The following is a 17,519-nucleotide window of genomic DNA, read 5'->3' on the forward strand; positions in this document are numbered from 1 at the left end:
AACATTTTGTGGATGGTGAGGAGTTTTCTAGTTTTGATATCCGTTTTAATGATTTTTGAATGTGGCCAGTTTATTAATTCCGCAGCTGTACTTTGATGTATGGTTTAGTTTTAGGATCAGCCTCGTTCTACGCAGGTATTCTTTGGTAATTGTTTTGTGCATTTGTTTGTGACATATTTGGTGGCCCTCTTCCACCCCAAGGTATTTGTATGATGCGTCATTGTCTTTATTTTTATCCACGATGATGCATCCATTCCATATCAATTATTTATCATTCGGCAAGAAGAGCTTTAAATCATCCATGTATAGTAGATGTGTCACTTTTCCTATTTCTTTGGAAGTTCCTCCATTGGTTGTTCGGGTGTATCAGTGTCCTTGTTCATTGATGAGGTTACTCAGTGGGTCCAGAGCCAGACAAAACAGAAGGGGGAAACACTGTCTTCCTGGAAGATTCCACGCCATATCTTCACATCTGGTATTTTGATATTTCCTTCTGAGTATTGTAATATCAATGTGGTATTCCAGAGCTCCATTGCTTTCTCAAGCAGTTTGATTATTTGGGGATTTATTTTGTATATCTGAATGCATTTTATCATCCACGAATGTGGGACACTGTCAAAAGCTTTCTTATAGTCTATCCAGGTGGTGGACCATTTAGTTCTTCACATTTTGCAAGTTTCAAGTATGGCCTTGTTCAGTAGTAGGTGGTCAATTGTTCCATAACACCCTCTGTTACAACCCTTTGATCCGCCTCTAAACCTCCTTGCTGTGTTAAACGATGGTGCATCATTTCTGTGATGATTCCTGTCAGCAGTTTGTATGTGGTTGATAGGCATGATATCGGGCGGTTTTTGTGGGGGAATTGGTTTTCTTCTGATTTTGGGGTGAGAAAGGTGTTCCCTTCTACGAGCCACTCATCTCCTGCCTTTTCCTCTTGGATCAGTTCGTTTAATTTCTTTGCCATTTTGCCATAAAATTTTGCCATTCTCAGAGAGGCGCCTCAGCGCCGACGAGTCTGGCATTTCACTCAGACTGATTGGCATGGTCTTCAAGCAGCCATCAATCATCTGCACTGGTCTCCCATCTCTACTGCCTCTGACGTCAACTCTTCCTGGGAATTCTTCCAAAGTAAAGTGCTCTCTCTCATGCACAGATTTATCCCATCTCGTCTTCAGTTGTCATACCCTTCCTCCCGTCCATGGTACACTGAAGCTTGCGGTGAGGCAATTGCCACGATGCAACTTGCCTTCACCTCATGGAAGGCAAATCCAACTGAAGGTAATCTCAGCTCCTTTCACAAAGCTCGGAACAAGTGTGTGTCTACCCTCAGGAGAGCCAGGAAACAATATCTCTACTCGCAAGACTGAACTCTCAAACCTGTCTCCTTCCTCCAAATCCTGGTGGCATCTGGTCAAATCTGTTTCTGGTGTTTGTTCCCCTTCCATCCCCTCCCTTACCTCAAACGGCTACACAGCTGAGCCTCTTGCTGTTCACGTGAAAAAGCTGAATGCCTCAACTCTGTTTGCCTCAAATTCTTGTGTCCCAAACCCATCTCTCTCTGTTCCCACCTTTCCCAGTCGAACCCAGCTGCTCCAGGACTCTGTGTCCTTCTCTCCTGACAAGGTGGAGAAGTTTCTGTCAAACATCGATTCTGATTCTGCAACTGGACCAGACGGCATCAGCCCACGGGTCCTAAAATCCTGCTCTGCCGCTCTATCTCACTCGCTTTCTGTTCTTTTCACCCTCTATTTTGTTCAAGGTCATCTACCATCAGCTTGGAAATCAGACAACATCACCACTTTACACAAAAAATGTGCAAAAACAGATCCTTGCAACTACAGACCAATCAGCTTGCTCCCAATAATCAGCAAGGTCATGGAATCATTGCTTTTGAAATCAAATCCTTCCTCTTCTCCAATGGCTTGATCTCGGATCATCAATTTGGATTCAGACCAGGTCACTCGACTCTGGACATGCTGCTTCTGCTGTCTCAACAATGGATGGAGGTCCTCAATGCCAAACAGGAAATCAGAGCTGTCTCCCTTGACATATCACGTGCCTTCGATGTGGTCTAGCACCCCGCTCTGCTCTCCAAACTCTTTTCTCCTATGGTATCTATGGAAATCTTCAAGCATAGCTTGCGGACTTCCTCTCTGGTCGTCGTCAACGTGTGGCCCTGAATGGATTTCTCTCATCTCCCCTTCCTGTTCAGGCTGGATTTCCCCAAGGTAGTGTTCTGTGCCCTGTGCTTTTTCTGGTCTTCATCAATGATCTCTCCTACTCTCTGGAAAATCGTCTCTATCTCTTTGCTGATGACTCCACTCTCTGCCGCTCCATACCTCATCCGTCAGATCGGCAGTCTGCAGCTGCCGCTCACTCTCTGCCGCTCCGCCTCTGGAACAAACTCCCTCACTCTATTCAATCCCATTCCTCCCTCCATGTCTTTAAAACAGCTGTTCACCACCATCTCTTGTCTTCCCCCATCCAAAACCTTGATCTTTTCTACCCCCATTAATGCACCCCAGATCCACTTTTTTAAACTTCCGACCTCTTTCCTGGAAGTCCTAGCAGTGTCCACGTGTTTTATACCTCTCCCACCCCCCTCCTTCCCGTGCCTCCTCCCCCCAAGCCCTCTCCCTCCCACAGATCTCCCGATGTCCCTGCTCTCAAATGTTGTACTTGTGTGCTTCCCTCTCTCTCCCAATCTTGTCTTCCGCTCCCTTTAGCTTATGTTTTCTGTGTCAGTTTGTCTTTTTGTGATTAATGTTAGCTCTTACACGAGCCTCGATCTTGTATACAAAAAAAAAAAAATGTCCTCATGTAGTGATTGTGAAGAGCATCCAGTTGTTTTAGCCAGAAATTTGGAATTCCATCTGGGCCTGGTCTTTTGAAGTTTAGCATTTTTTGAAGTTGTTTTTTAAATTTTCTCTCCATCAATAATAATCAATGGGGGAATCTCCTCAAGTTGTTGCTTCTTCTTTTCCAAGCTTGGGATCCATTATGCTTTCTTGTTATATTCTTTTGAATCTCCAAAAAATCCTTTCCAGAATTTTTCCAACATTTCTTTTTCAGGGGGAGTTGACACATTCTGCTTTTGTTTTCCCAGTTCAAGGTAGAATCTTCGGTTTACTTTCAAACATGCAGTTTTGTTTTCTCTCTTTATTGACTTAACCATAGTTGTTTTAATCTCTCTTGCAATCATCTGTATTTTGAGTTTGTTTTAAGCAGCCATTACCTCTCGGTCTTTATTTCCAATTTTATTTTTGTTTTTTAATATTTGGATTCCCATTCGCGTTGGGCTTCGATTTCCCCTGATAAATTGCTGTGTGTGTGTATGTGCATGCGTGCGCGTATATTTGTGTGTGTGAATGTGTGTGTCTGTGTGTCTGTCTGTCTGTGTGTATGTCTGTGACCGCTGTTTCTCGACAACCACTGGTCCGATCGAAGTGAAACTTGCCAGGTATATTGCTGGGGACCTGACGATGTGCCTTTTCAAGGTTTGCTATTAATCGGACAAGTGGTTACCAAGTTATGGCCATTTATTTAGCAAACACATACGTTTTGTCCGTGAACGAAGGACAAGCGAAGGACGAGAGCGAAGACCGAAGGAACGATGAAAGTTTTAATACTTACTGTCTATATACTTAGTCTATATTATAGATTGATTGTAGTTAAACACAATGCCCCAATCCATTCGTCGTCTACGACAGCAAAGGAACGAAACTGCGCGTCCTGCACGCGCAATGGAATCTGACGAAGCACGAGCTGCTCGCCTGACACGCGACGCTACGCGCGTGACGAGGCGTCGTGCATCTGAAACGGATGAAGAACGAGCTGCTCGCTCTTTGTGCTTTTCCTTGCGATGAAATTGCAAAATGGCAAAATATGTTGGCGCTAATTGAAGAATTGGCCATTAAAACTAATTTGCGATTACTCGTAACTGCGATATGCGAACTTCCGGACAGTGAGGCCTTATTTTTGGTACGTACGTCAACGTACGTATGTCCACGTACTTACCTCCACGCACGTCCGGGCACGCAGTAGTATATATCTATCTATAATTCCAGTAATCTCTGTACGTTTGTACGTTTGTACGTTTGTCTGTCTGTGACCGCTGTTTCTCGACAACCACGGGTCCGATATACTTTTAACTTGCCAGGTATATTGCTGGGGACCCGAGGATGTGCCTTTTCAAGGTTTCATATTAATCGGACAATTACTTACCGAGCTATGTCCAAAAAACGATTCAACCAATCAGAGAGCAGCGAACGATCGCGTGTGCCGGCGTTGCGAATGGACCAAACCATTCCATGTAAATAGAGGGGGGGGGGGGTTCTGTGGTCGTTGCGAATGGACGAAACCATTTCATGTAAATACAGGGGGGGGGATTGTCACTGTACTCGCAAGCCGTTCGCCGTTCGCTTTGGCGTTGCGAATGGACCAAACCATTTCATGTAAATAGAGGGGGGGGATATAATTTTAGATAGATATATAGTACGGGCATATATATAGTACGGGCATGCCCTAGTAATATATAAACGCGAGTTGTCTGTGTGTCCGCGTTTTATTCAGAGATGGCTGAACGGATCTTCGTCAACCTTTCAGAGGTTCATCAGTGCGTGCATGGGGGTGTTCTCGGCAGGACAAAAAAAAAATTGAAAAAAAGATCGTTTTTTTGGAGTTTAAAAAAAAAATCGTTCGATTGTGCCGAAGCCTTTTAAAATTAATGACGGTTATATACAAGTACACATTCGCATAAATAAATACAAAACAATCACCAGACATTTGAATACAAATAAATCAAACTATTCCGGAAGTGTACGAATTTGATAGTACAGCTTCTTCTTCTTCCTGATCGGCATCACACTTAACTCAGAAACGTGAGCCACATTCACCCATCATACATGAACCCCCTTCCTCTCCTGTCTCCCCCACCTCCTCTCCCCTTCCCCCTTCTCCCCCTGCCCCCCTTTCCTCCCCCCTGCCCCCTCTCCCACTGCCCCTTCTCCCCCCTGCCCCCTCTCCTCCCCCCTGCCCCCTCTCCCCCCCTGCCCCCTCTCCTCCCCCCTTCCCCCCTCTCCTCCCCCCTTCTCCCCCTGCCCCCCCTCTCCTCCCCTGCCCCCCTCTCCCCCCCCCCTGCACCCCTCTCCTCCCCCCTGCCCCCTCTCCTCCCCCTGCCCCCCTGCCCCCTCTCCTCCCCCTTCTCCCCCCGGCCCCCCTCTCCCCCCTGCCCCCTCTCCTCCCCCTTCTCCCCCCCTGCCCCCTCTCCTCCCCCTTCCCCCCCCTGCCCCCTCTCCTCCCCCTTCTCCCCCCTGCCCCCTCTCCTCCCCCTTCTCCCCCCTGCCCCCTCTCCTCCCCCCTGCCCCCTCTCCTCCCCCTCTGCCCCCTCTCCCCCCTGCCCCCTCTCCTCCCCCCGCCCCCTCTCCTCCCCCCGCCCCCTCTGCCCCCTCCCCCCGCCCCCTCTGCCCCCTCCCCTCCCCCTGCCCCCCTGCCCTCCCCCTGCCCCTCCCCTGCCCTCCCCCCTGCCCTCCCCCTGCCCCTCCCCCTGCCCCCTCCCCTCCCCCTGCCCCCCTTCCCTCCCTCTGCCCCTCCCCCTGCCCCCCTCCCCTCCCCCCTGCCCCCTCCCCTCCCTGCCCCTCCCCTCCCCTCCCTGCCCCTCCCCTCCCCTCCCCCTGCCCCCCTCCCCTGCCCCCCTCCCCCTCCCCCCTCCCCTCCCCCTCCCCTCCCCCCTCCCCTCCCCCTCCCCTCCCCCTCCCCCTGCCCCCCTCCCCCTCCCCCTGCCCCCCTCCCCTCCCCCTCCCCCCTCCCCTCCCCCTCCCCCTGCCCCCTCCCCTCCCCCTGCCCCCCTCCCCTCCCCCTCCCCCTTCCCCCTCCCCTCCCCCTCCCCCTGCCCCCTCCCCTCCCCCTGCCCCCTCCCCTCCCCCTCCCCCTGCCCCCTCCCCTCCCCCCCTCCCCCTGCCCCCTCCCCTCCCCCCTCCCCTCCCCCCTCCCCCTGCCCTCCTCCCCTCCCCCCTCCCCCTGCCCTCCTCCCCTCCCCCCTGCCCCCTCCCCTCCCCTGCCCCCTCCCCTCCCCCTGCCCCTCCCCTCCCCCTGCCCCTCCCCTCCCCCTGCCCCTCCCCTCCCCCTGCCCTCCCCCTGCCCTCCCCCTGCCCCCCTTCCCTCCTCCCCTCCCCCTGCCCCCCTTCCCCTCCCCCTGCCCCCCTTCCCCTCCCCCTGCCCCCCTCTCCTCCCTTCTGCCCCCTCCCCAATCCCCTTCCCTTCCCCCCCCCAGGGGTCGTGTCCTTGATCTTGGGCATTTATTAGAATTAATTAATCATTAATTAATGATTCGTTCGCTTTTGACTGGCGAAGAGGGTGGAAGGCGTGGCCTGCAGGATGGGCGGAGCTTATGACACCAAAATCGCGTCACAAATTTTGAAGAGTGCCCGTTTTATTATTGCCATGGCAACAATTTGTGTATCAACATTCAGACTCGGTTCTGTGTGTGTGTATGTTCAGTTCAATTGAAGCTGTTGTCGTGGTCGGTGGTGCTACACGGAGCGCGATCTTTATTTCTTCATTCGACGTGGATTTTGAGAATTTTGACTTCCTTTGGCGAATGTGAGTTTCAATTTCTCTGAAACAAAGCAAATGAAATCGACCAAATGTATTTATAACAAGCGCTGAGCATTGATTAGAGCCAAACTTGTGGTTTTTGTGATTCGGCTGAAGAATCGATTTCACGAATTGTTTATTTATTTGTTTATCAGTCTCGCTCCAAACGGGATGCGAGAATATTGCAGTGTGTGTGTGTGTGTGTTCATTCGTGTGTGTGTGTGTGTGTGTGTGTGTGTGTGTGTGTGTTCATTCGTGTGTGTGTGTGTGTGTGTTCATTCGTGTGTGTGTGTTCATTCGTGTGTGTGTGTGTGTGCATTCTTGTGTGTGTGTTCATTCGTGTGTGTGTCTCTGTGTGTGCATTCGTGTGTGTGTGTGTGTTCATTCGTGTGTGTGTGTGTGTGTTCATTCGTGTGTGTGTGTGTGTGTGTGTGCGCATTCGTGTGTGTGTGTGTGTGTGTTCATTCGTGTGTGTGTGTGTGTGTGTGTGTGTGTGTGTGTGTGCATTCGTGTGTGTGTGTGTGTGTGTGTGTGTGCATTCGTGTGTTTGTGTGTGTGCGCATTCTCGTGTGTGTGTGTGTGTGTGTGTGTGTTCATTCGTGTGTGTGTGTTCATTCGTGTGTGTGTGTGTGTGTGTGTGTGTGTGTGTGTGTGTGTGTGTGTGTGTGTGTGTGTGTGTGTGAATAAAAGAGAGAGATAGAATTGTGAGGAACAGAAATGAAAAAACGAGATGTGTGTGTGTGTGTATGTGTGTGCATTCGTGCGTGTGTGTGTGTGTGTTATCTCTTATGCCGGGTTCAGAGGGTGGAATGGAACCTCCCAGGACCCAAAGTATCCACCTCCTCTTCAGTAAGGCATCACGGTTCATGGACCAAACTGTTCAACTTTTTCAGAGTTTTGTTCCAAGTTCTCTTTCCAGGATCGTCACCGAACCCCGGATTGCATCCAGTTGTAGTTCATTTGTGGTAATATTCCCGGGGATAGTTTTTTTTAAATCTTTTTTTTTTTTTTTTGTATACAGAGTCGAGGCTCGTGAAAGAGCAAACATTTATCAAACAAACAAATCAAACAAACAAGTAAACAAAGTATGTAAAAATGGGAGCGGTCGACAAGATGGGGAGAGAAGGGGAGGAAGCACACAAACACAACATTTGAGGGTAGGGACATCGGGAGATGTGTGGGAGGCAGAGGGCCTGGGGCGAGGCAGGATAGGTATAAAACGCAAGGACACCAAGGACTTCCCGGAAAGAAGACAAAAGTCACCTCAAAAAAGTGGATTTGGGGTGAAATTAGCGGGGGTAGAAAAGATCAAGGTTTTGGATTGGGGAAGATAAGAGATGGTGGTGAACAGCCGTTTTAAAGACCTGGTCTCAACACCTTTCTTCTTCAATTTCTCAACACCTTTCTTCTTCAATTTCTCAACACCTTTCTCCTTCAATTCCTCAACACCTTTCTTCTTCAATTTATCAACACCTTTCTTCTTCAATTCCTCAACACCGTTCTTCTTCAAGTCCTCAACCTGCTCCCAGCCCCAAGTCTTTGAACCCCTTCCGCAACCCAAGTCCTGAAACTCCCTCTCCTAGCTCTCTGCCCCGTACCACAACTCTCTGTCCTTGCCCCCCTATTCTTCATCAAGCCCTGCAACCCCCAAAACCTCAACTCCCCTTCCCAACTCGTTCCCTTCTCTGCCCCCCAGTCCAAAGTCCAACTCTTTGTGCTGCAATTCCCCTTTCTTCTTGAAGTGCTCAACTTGGAGTTGATGTGGCTGCTGGTTGCATCAATTTGTGGAAGCATGGTTATTTGTCCATCTGAGGGATGTCACTCACATTGATGAATCACCCAGTCGGCGAAACACCTGGATGACAATTTATAGCTGGGTCTAGATTGGAACCCTGGCTCGACAGGTTGGAGGTGAGTTGCATACCTGGAGGAGTCTAGTCCATTCGACCAGGCCAGAATAGAGAAAGTGTGAAAAAAAACAAAATTGAAAGTAATCGTGGCTTTAATCACTTTTTTTTTAGGAAGACATGGAGGAAAAACAAAACAAGACGAAGATGACGAAGAAGAAGAACAAGAAGACAAAAGGCAAAGGAGAAAAACCTTCAGTGTGGAAAAGAGTTAAAAACTTTTTCCACAAACTGAAGGCAAAGACAGTGCCGAATCAGACCTGCAAAGGGTTAAACAATCGCGCATTGTGAGTAAATTGCTGCTTACCGTACTCGTATGCTAATAATGCACATGCAATATGCTAATAGGTATGTCTTCAGACAACATGCTAAAACACTCGGAAGAAATTACCAGCCGATGAATTTACACCATCAGTGTCCTCAGGCATGTACCCCTTATTCACACGTGTCCTCAGGCATGTACCCCTTATTCACACGTGTCCTCAGGCATGTACCCCTTATAGCACAGATGTGATGCGCCCAATGGCTCCTCCTGTACCCGAGCTCCTTGCAATATCTGGGCTCATATCACGTGTTATTGTTTACAGGTTTGAGCAGAACCAATTGTTGCAGACGTTAAATGAACAGTTGGAGCAGCAGAAGCAATTGTTGCAGACGGAAAAAGAACAGTTGGAGATACAGGTGAGAAATTCCTACTGTGCATTTTCTTGTTGTTACCAATCTTGAATTGTCCTCTTTGAATAAACACCACAGTTCCCATGAGTACGTACATCCTTTCTTATTACATGTTGTTGATATTCATTCTCGCCACACATCAACTTTAAACTAAAATTCCCTTATTAGCTCCGCCGGATTCAGACGGTAGACGGAGGTTATGTTTCATTCCTGTCTATCTATAGAAGTCTGTCTCTGAGCAGGATGTTTCAATAAGTTGTGGACGATTCGGACGAGACTTGATGGACATGTTGGTTCTGTGACAAGGACGAAACTATTCGATTTTGGTGAAGATCCAGATCCGGTATGAGAGTTTTTATTATTTTTTAAGTGATTCTTCACCATTGAGAGACGGGGCCAAAAACGATATAATAGCACGATATTTCAAAAAGTTGTGGTTGGTGGTTGCGTTGGTTTGGTGACGAGCATTTTTTTTGGTTCAGGTCCGGATCCAGATCTGGCCCATCAGTGGGATACATTATGTAAACCGTTCACCTGGCGGAGGTATGCGCTCTACCGAGTGCCATACTCTAGTATTGGTATTTGTTTCGACCTGCAAGTACAGTTTTCTCGTGTAGAATCGGAATAAAAATGCCATATTGGTGAAGCATTCACATCAGGCATACTTTACTTGTGTAAACTATACAATACTTGTATATACTTGTATATGTTGTGTAAATATTGTGTGTAATATTGTATATATTGTGTAAAGTATAGTACACTATACTTATATATTGTGTAAACTATACTATACTTGCATATTATACTTGTATATATTGTGTAAATATTGTGTGTAAATATTGTGTTTAATATTGTATATATTGTGTAAAGTATAGTATACTATACTTATATATTGTGTAAACTATACCATACTTGTATATTATACTTGTATATATTGTGTAAATATTGTGTAAAGTGTAAATATTGTGTGTAATGTTGTATATAGTGTAAACTATATCATACTATACTTGTATATTGTGTAAAGTATAGTATACTGTACTTGTATATTGTGTAAACTATACTATACTTGGAAAAATACTTGTATATACTCGTATATGTTGTATAAATATTGTGTGTAATATTGTATATATTGTGTAAAGTATAGTACACTATACTTATATATTGTGTAAACTATACTATACTTGCATATTATACTTGTATATATTGTGTAAATATTGTGTGTAAATATTGTGTTTAATATTGTATATATTGTGTAAAGTATAGTATACTATACTTATATATTGTGTAAACTATACTATACTTGTATATTATACTTGTATATATTGTGTAAATATTGTGTAAAGTGTAAATATTGTGTGTAAATATTGTGTGTAATATTGTATATATTGTGTAAAGTTTATCATACTATACTTGTATGTTGTGTAAAGTATAGTATACTGTACTTATATATTGTGTAAACTATACTATACTTGTATATTATACTTGTATATATTGTGTAAATATTGTGTAAAGTGTAAATATTGTGTGTAAATATTGTGTGTAATATTGTATATATTGTGTAAAGTTGAACATACTATACTTGCATGTTGTGTAAAGTATAGTATACTGTACTTATATATTGTGTAAACTATACCATACTTGTATATTATACTTGTATATATTGTGTAAATATTGTGTAAAGTGTAAATATTGTGTGTAATGTTGTATATAGTGTAAAGTATATCATACTATACTTGTATATTGTGTAAAGTATAGTATACTGTACTTGTATATTGTGTAAACTATACTATACTTGTATACAGTCATGTGAAAAAGTAAGTACACTCCATGTAAAGTTTTGACTTTTTCGACATATTTCAACATACAGCTATTTCATCTTCATTTCAACAATATTTATAGATAAAGGTGATATAATATAACAAATATCATGAAACATTTACATTTTGTAGTCAATTGTATAATTTAAATAAACATAAATGCAAATTTCGCATGTGGAAAAAGTAAGTACACCCTTGGCTCTAATAGGTGGTATTGCCCCCTTTGGCAGAAACAACCTCAAGGAGGCATTTCTTATAACTGTCTACCAGTCTCTGACATCGACTGGGAGAAATTTTTGCCCACTCCTCCATGCAGAATTATTTCAGCTGTGCGATGTTTGAGGGGTTTCTTGGATGCACAGCTCGTTTAAAATCCCCCCACAACATATCGATGGGATTTAGGTCCGGGCTTTGATTTGGCCATTCCAGAGCCCTCCATTTCTTTCTTTTCAGCCATTCCTTGGTGGATTCACTGGTATGTTGAGGGTCATTGTCATGTTGCAAGGTCCACCTTCGGTTGAGCTTCAACTTTCCGACAGATGGCCTCACATTATCCTCAAGCACCCTCTGGTACAATGAAGAATTCATAGTGGATTCTACGATGGTGAGCTGCCCAGGCCCTGATGCAGCAAAGCTGCCCCAAACCATAATATTTCCACCACCATGCTTTACAGTTGGTATCAGGTTCTTGTGGTCAAATGCTGTCTTTGGTTTTTGCCAAATATGTCTTCTGGTACTGTGGCCAAATAGCTCTACCTTTGACTCATCTGTCCAGAGCACATTGTTCCAGAAGTGCTGGTCTTTGCCTAGGTGTTCATTGCCAAACTTTAGTCTTGCCCTGATGTTCTTTCTGAACAGCAAAGGTTTCCTCCTGGCATACCTCCCATGTAGATCAAATTTGTGCAGCCTCTTTCCAATGGTAGACTCGTGCACTTTGACATCAACAGTGGCAACAGCTACCTGTAGGTCCCGTGATGACATTCTGGGAGTTCTTAGAGACTTATTTCAGCATCTTGCGGTCTGCTCTCGGGCTGAACTTGCTGGGGCGGCCTGGCCTGAACAAGTTGGCAGTTTTTTGGAATCTTCTCCACTTGTAGATGATCTTCCGTACAGTCGAATGATTGATTTCAAATTGTTTGGAGATCTTTTTAAATCCCTTCCCAGACTCGTAGGCATCTATAACCTTCTCTCTGAAGGCCTCAGAGAGCTGTTTTGATCTAGGCATGGTGACGCTGCACACTTCAACAACAAAGAGCAAACCAAACTAAATGTCTGAGGTTTAAATAAGACAGGTTCCTCCAAGATCCTCTCTAATGATGTTCTAATCATTTGCACCTGAGCTGGTGCACCTGATTCTAATTTGTGTAATGTGTGTATTCCAGGATAAATTTGATGTTAGGTTAATACCGAGGAGGTTTATTGAATCGCATGGTGTAATTGTGGAGCTTTCAAAGGAGATTGGAGAGTTGAGAGGAGTTTTACAGAGAGATAGGAAGGAATTGCGTATTTTATTATGATCATGCTTGATGGAAGGTCAGTGATGCCTAACAACAGGTCAAAGCAAATTTATAATGTGATTACTGATATATTGTGGCCATGAACCTTTCTGGAAAACATTTTTATGCAGACATCCATTAAATTTTCATCCTCATGATCAACTGCATAGATTGTCTTAACTCCCTCCCTCCATGCCTTTCTCTTTTCATTTATCAGAGCAAGAAAGCTCGTGAGTGTCTCCAGAACTACCACGATGAAGAAGTACAGAAGTACTTAAAGCAACTGGAAAATGAGATGGAGATTGGAAAATGCCGAGACCAGCAGTTAATACTTGCTGGGGAAGCTATTGACCAGCACCGTTTGGATTATGCAGAGGAACAGGAAAGGATCCGCATAATCATTGCTCAAGTGAGTTCTTCAACGAAACTACATGTTTATTTCTTAAAACTTCACTGTCTTTAACTTAAAACTTAAATAACTAAATATTTCATGGAACACCTTCGCCTGTGCAGTCTTGAGAAAACAAGGACTTGGGAAGTGTCTGCGAGCAGCAAATTTGATTGCTTGAGATGATCTAAAATGGCGTAAAATTTTCTCCAAATACTGCTAAACGGAAGGTGTTTGAAAGTACCACGAAGGCAATTTATGTTCTACAATGTTAAAGTACATAATTAAATCGAAATAAAACAAAGATTGTTTAAAGGTCTAAAAGGTTTTCTAAAAAAAAATCTTGTTTTCGGAAGTTCACCACTATTGATGCATCTTCTTTTACAACGCCTATTTAACATGTTGCATTAGTTCTTCGTGCCAGTTATTTGTCCTAAGGATGTCCCTAACAACATCAGGTTTACTGTTTCAAATAATTTTCAGTTTTGTTTGACTGTTTGACAGGCTGAGTGACTAGAAAAAAGAATTACCTCGTTCCTTTGCCAAATTCAGAGCCCAAGTACTTCTAAACGACAGATTCATGTTCTGATTCGTGTTCTACAATGTTCAAAATATCGTATATAATTGAAATTAAGTCGTTCTTCGATAAAAAATACTGTTGTCTGTAGGACTGTAGAGAGAAAGGACAGAGTGAACCAATTGCTTAACCCACATATTTGCTTCGCATTTGTGGGGTAATCATATTACTAAACTATATGGTATTCATAGAATACTTACCCTGTGCAGTCAACTTGGTGTGAGCCAACACTTTTATTTTTGAACGGTTCTTTTTTTTTGATCCAATATGGCTGCCAGACCACGTGAGCGATGACATCATAAATTTAAATTCTCTAAATAATGGTTGCATAGATCATGCTCAATAAATTTCAAACTGATCAGACTAAGCATTGTCCCTGTCAAATTATGACGTCATAATTATGGCACCAATGACGTCATTGTTAACAGCACCTATTCCCCATATGGCTGACACGGCACACACTTTACTTTGCTGAAATGCAAACACAAATGTTATATTTTCGTCAAAAATCGTCGGAATTTCGCCAAATATGTTTTGGTCGTGTGTTAATATACCTCAGTGATTGACAAATCTGAAATCAGAATTTTACTTGAGGTCAAAATGAACCCGTGAGATCGCTCCGTACTTTGCCAGCTTGTCATGTGCATGTGATAATTAATTCCATGCCCACTGTAGAAGACTTCTTCTTCATGCAATAACAACTTCTAGCTTCCAAACTGTACATCCAATCATCTTGAAATTTTGCAAACTTGTTACACTTCATTACCTCTACTATAATATAAAGTTTCACGTCGACCAATGAAGCGGTTCAAGAGTTATAAATTTTTTAACATTTTCGTTTAATTACTTATATCTGCCAAACCACGTCACCTATCGCAAATTCCAAAAGGTCATTTTAGTAGACTGATATGCTGAACACATCTGGGAAGTTTCCCCTCGATAGGATCAAAAATGAGGAAGGAGCTAGGTTTAAAATTTATGCTTAAAACGTCATAACTCCAAAACCATGTGACGCTTGATGTCATGCTCGTTGACTTTTTTGTTCGTCATGGGTATGCGTCACCTGCCTGCAAAGTTTGGAATCCATCTGTTCAGTCGTTTTGGAGAAAATTGGATTTTAGTGGTTTTTCAGGCTTTTTACTCCAAACAATATGGCGACCGAACCACGTGACCTACGTCATAATTATAAATTTATTTCTGCATCAATTTATACCGAGAAGATGCTCAATAAATTTCATCCTGATAGGATAAAGTTTTTTACTTGTCAAATTATGACGTCATAACAGCGGCATCTATGACGTCATCATTCACATATTTTATTCTGCATGGAGAGTTCTTTGCAATGAGACCTGTCTCAATTATTTCTGTGCAGCAGTTTTTGAGATATAGAAGTGCAAACGTTTTTGTTTTTTCCAAGATGGCGCCCATACCACGTGACTTGTGACGTCATAATATTCACCAAAAATATTCTACAGGAGGAGGCCCTCCTAGGGTAAAAAAATTCATGTCAATCGGACCAACGGTTGCCGAGAAAATGAATTTTTAAAATGCTGACACGCACACACTTTACTTTACTGAAATGCAGACACGCACGTACGTACCCGAATGCTTAACCCTGCATTTCGCTTCGCGAGCGCAGGGTAACTAGAATGGCACTCGGTAGAGAGCATACCTTCGCCTGGCTGGCCATATCACTCAATGGTGAAGAATCACTTGAAAATTACATAATTCTCATATCCGAAAACATATTCAGATCTTCACCAAAATCTAATCTATTTGTCCTTGTCAGACACCCAACCTGCCCACCACATTTCGTTCGAATCCATTCACAACTTTTTGAGATATTTTGTTCACAAACAAACAAACAAACGGATAAACAGACAGGGGTGAAAACATAACCTCCATCCATCTTTGGTGGTTGAGGTAACTGGAACGACACTCGGTAGAGAGCATACCTCCACCTGGCTGAACAGTTTATGTTTTGTATCCCAATGATAGGCCAGATCTGGAGTCAGATCGGAACCAAAATCGAATCCGTTTGTTCTTATCACCTAACCAACTCAACCGCCAAGTTTTGTCATAACTCGTCCACAAATTTTTGAAACTATGCTATATATCGTTTTAGCCCAATCTCTCAATGGTGAAGAATCACTTGGAAACTTTAAAATATATATAGTATCCGGATTTGGATCTTCACCAAAATCTCATCAATTCCTCCTTGGCACACACCCAATCTGTCCATAAAGTTTATTCCGAATCCGTCCACAATGTATTGAAACATCATGCACTTCATAACTTGTGATCTGCTTCTACATTCACGATTCGTGTATTTGCGGGTTACAGAAACCTGCTCTCTCTTTTGCACAGATTCATCCCATCTCTTCAATTATATATCTTACCCCTCTTCCTGCTCTTGGTAAACTCTGAATCCTGTGGCGAGGCAGTTTCTTTAAACCAATTGCATTCTCCTCCTCAAACGCAAATCCAACTGAAGACAACCTCAGATCATTCCACAAAGCTCGCAACAAGTGTTGTCTACTCGCTCAAGAGCCAGAAAACAACATCTGTCCAATCTCAAGAATGAACTTTCAAACTTGTCTCACTCCTCTAAAACTTATTGGTGCCATGTCAAGGCTTGCACCCTCTGCCATCTCCGTACTTTGTCCCCCTCAGGTATCTGCAGGACGCATGCGGAGCCCCCATTAAGTGAAACTGCCTAAGTCCAGAAGTACTGCTCACCTCCACTCATTTATTCCTCTTTTTCCTCGCCCGTGGAACCTTCTTCCATACTCTTTTCAATCTTCAATCAAGGTCTTCAAGATAGCTGTTCACCACCACCTCCTATCATCGTCTATCCAAAATCATGATCTTTTCGACACCTGTTAACCCCGACACCTGTTAGGTTTCATTGAAATTGTGTGCGTAGTTTCAGAGAAAAGAGGAAATACCTACTTTCGGGGGGAAACCCCCTCCCACCCCCCTGTAGACCCCTTTAGGGCCCGATTTTTTTTTAGGCTGTGATCAAACTTTCGTACAACACGGGATATTAAGGTTGTGGTAAAGTTTCACCAGAATTGTATGTGTAGTTTCTGAGAAGAAAGCAAACCCCCCCCCCCCCTTGCCCCCGCATCCTCTTAAGGCCCGATTTTCTTAATGCCGTGAACAAACTTTAGTTATAACATAACAAATATAATTTGTGCCAAATCGGGTCACAATCCCATCAGCGGTTTCAGAGAAGAAGTTGAAAGTGTTTCCAGACTGACGACACGCCATCACACAAACTCCCCCGAACTTCGTTCGAGATGAGCTAAAAAGGGGGAATTCAAACCTGATACACAAACACAACATATTTCCCAGTCCACTGATAAGAGAGGAATGATAAATCTATCTAAACAAAATACTACTGAAATATCTAAACTTAAGGGTTCCTTTATGTGTTGGATGTAACTCCCCAGGCTCTTCCAAAACCACAACCGCACATCCGCAAACTTGGTGGATTAGTTTGGTTGGTGATAAGAACAAGCCAATGACATTTTGTTTCAGGTACAGATCCACATCCGGCCTATCAGTGAGATACATATAAACTGTTCAGCCTGGCGGAGGTATGCGCTCCACCGAGTGTCATTCTAGTTTGCATTGTGCTGTCAATGTTTTGTATGGTTGATGGTTCGGATTATTTAGTGCAAGTCCTCTCCCTTTCAATGTACCTTTTTTAGGTTGAGCTTTATTCATCATTTTTTTCCACCTCATCTTGTTTTTTCACTTCTCAGTTGAACAACAAGAAGGAGCGTATCCAGGCTCAAGATTTGGATCTGCAGTTCGGGGAACAACAAAGTCAATATCTGATAAACAGAGTCGAGGAACGAGACATGCAGATTGCTATCCTAGAGCAAAATGCCATTAAGTCAGAAAAAAGTCAAGTACACAAGAATTACATCCTTCAAACTCAGGTGGGTCTTTCAGAGGAATGAGATGCCTTTCACTGAAAACAATTTAAACCTCTTTATCCACAGATACTTGTAAGATGCAAAGCTCAACAAATGTGTGATATCTTGTGGTAAGGTA

The 17,519-nt window shown here is 43.8% G+C and overlaps 1 protein-coding gene across 2 annotated transcripts in view; it reads right to left on the bottom strand.

Moving 5' to 3' along the window:
- Positions 1 to 17,316, bottom strand: part of LOC137424777 (uncharacterized) — a 675,237-nt gene extending 657,921 nt beyond the window's left edge. For both annotated transcript variants that reach the window (XR_013623072.1, XR_013623076.1), the window contains exon 1: positions 17,162 to 17,316. The gene's annotated coding sequence lies outside the window, so the exon portion shown is untranslated. The remainder of the gene's footprint in view (positions 1 to 17,161) is intronic.
- Positions 17,317 to 17,519: the final 203 nt, after the last annotated feature.

The sequence above is a fragment of the Myxine glutinosa genome, chromosome 4, assembly GCF_964187855.1.
Source record: "Myxine glutinosa chromosome 4, kmMyxGlut1.1, whole genome shotgun sequence".
Classification (NCBI taxonomy): domain Eukaryota; kingdom Metazoa; phylum Chordata; class Myxini; order Myxiniformes; family Myxinidae; genus Myxine; species Myxine glutinosa.